This window comes from Cupressus sempervirens, chromosome 8 (assembly GCF_028749045.1).
Source record: "Cupressus sempervirens isolate cs-2001-9-10 chromosome 8, ASM2874904v1, whole genome shotgun sequence".
Lineage (NCBI taxonomy): Eukaryota > Viridiplantae > Streptophyta > Pinopsida > Cupressales > Cupressaceae > Cupressus > Cupressus sempervirens.
The window spans coordinates 461,701,574-461,703,705 of record NC_143125.1 but is presented as its reverse complement, the minus strand read 5'-3'; positions in this window follow the sequence as shown (position 1 = coordinate 461,703,705).

Here is a 2,132-nt window from a genome sequence, read left to right as displayed (position 1 = left end):
ATATATGTTGAATGTTAAAAATTTTGATGCATAACAACAAAGGAAAACTTTATATATGAACAAGAAGATCATAAATCATATAATGACATACTGCAAATGATAAGCTTGTAGTTCTAACTTGAACAGTGAATATTAGAAAATGTTTAACAGTTTACTGATACTCAATATTGTATCAAAGATTCTAACTGATTACATATTGAATTAAGCTTGATAAACAACAAGCTGATATGCAAATGTAAAATTGAAAACAATATCAGACATTTTAATCTACATGGCAATTTTTAACATTTTGCAAGGGGGGTGGAATTTGTGAGCTGATGTGGCATTTTTGGCTGCAGGGTACATACCCAGGCAAGTACCCAATATGGGATAGGCCTACTAGTACCTGGTACACATACCAGGAGTCTGGATATGCATACATGTGCTATCTTGATAAAAAGGTGTGGGATAGGAAAAAATTTAGCAGTATAGAGATAGTGATTAAAGAAATATGAAGCCAAATTGCATTACTTGGCAAGAGCTTTTTCTTTAATTTCTTATGTTTCTATTTGCAATAAACATATATGATGACAATTAATAGCCTTCATAGGCAATATAGTCAAATCTATGAAAAGATTGGAGAAGATAACACAGTCCCATTTTAATTAGTAATAGGAGTGATTAGAGTAAATATCTAAATAAACTATGCTTGGGGACCTGCTTATTCCTAGGATTGTTTAACAAATTCATGAAATATTAGGAAGGAAACTCAACATTGGAAATGAAAAACTGCATTGGAAATCCATAGCTATGATGCATTTAACATCTTCAAATTCCCTCCTTTATACAATATGACAATGAATCATGTATAACAATGGAAGAAACTAATTCATTATTAATGCACTATTTCATGGAATCAATTGCTACCTAAAACTTGTTTTGGACTATCAATAAAATTAAAGACTAACAATAACCACAATATCAGCAACCTTATGCATACCTTCAAAAGTGGACGAAGGAAAAAAATCCCAGGAAACAGATTCTCAAAGTTAAATTCTCAACTCATAGCAGATAAATAATTGTTTCGGTAACCATCCTCACCACTAAGTGATAAAACAATAGATGGCAGTGAGTCTTCTGCACCTTCTCCAGCAAAGATATGAAACACAATTTCACTGAGCTTCTAACGAGAGAATGAATATCCTCCAAGTTTTTTTAGATGATATCCCTCCTGTAAATAGAAAACCAAAGATTTAGAACTCAAATTTAAATAAGAAAAGTAAATATAAGCACAAATCATTCTTTGTGTTCTAAGTCCCTGCAATTACAACACATGAAACTATTTTCAAGTCTTTTATAATAATATTTTGACTACACTGCATCCTACAGCTAAGAAAATGTGTTGACCATTTGACAAATTGCTTCCCAAAAACAAGACCCTTGCAAAAAGAAGGAAAAAGGTGATTCAAGTATTGAATGTTGCTCCATCTAAATTAGTATCTCCCTTGTTGGATATTATGCAGTATCATTAGAGACAATAAAGATAGACTTCACAAAAAAATTCCAAGAATGGCCTAGAAAATCACCAAAACTAGAAGTATTTTGGTAAAGTTTCAATTTCAAAACTCAAAATGAAATATTATGCTAGCTTTCTAGCTTCCCCAAATAACCTTTTACAACTTAAAATCAGTCTTATCAATCATCCATTAACAAACTTTTAATTACTTTTCATTTGAAAGATACTAAATTACTTCCCTAAAAAATACTAAAGTTTCCATTAAAAAAAACCTAAATTTAAAAAGTAAAAGGGTTTTTTTAGTAAAATCCTAAAAAATTGTCACCAAAATGATGCCCAAGAAGTTTTCATTTTCTTTCCATGCCCAACTTAGTAATTTGTGAGGTCATACAAAAAATTTTAATTTGCAAAAGTGATTAAAATTTGTCGCCAACTTGTACCTGAATGCATTAACAAGGGCCTTAAAACATAAGCTAACTTCTAATATAGCTTATCAATTCATTACCTGACCAAATGTGAAGTATTTCAATTAATTTCACTCCACTCTTAATGCATATTGATATGAGTTTATTGATTCCAATTGCAGAAGCAGACGTTAGAGTAAAATAACATCGAAACACTCATACTATGTCAGTAT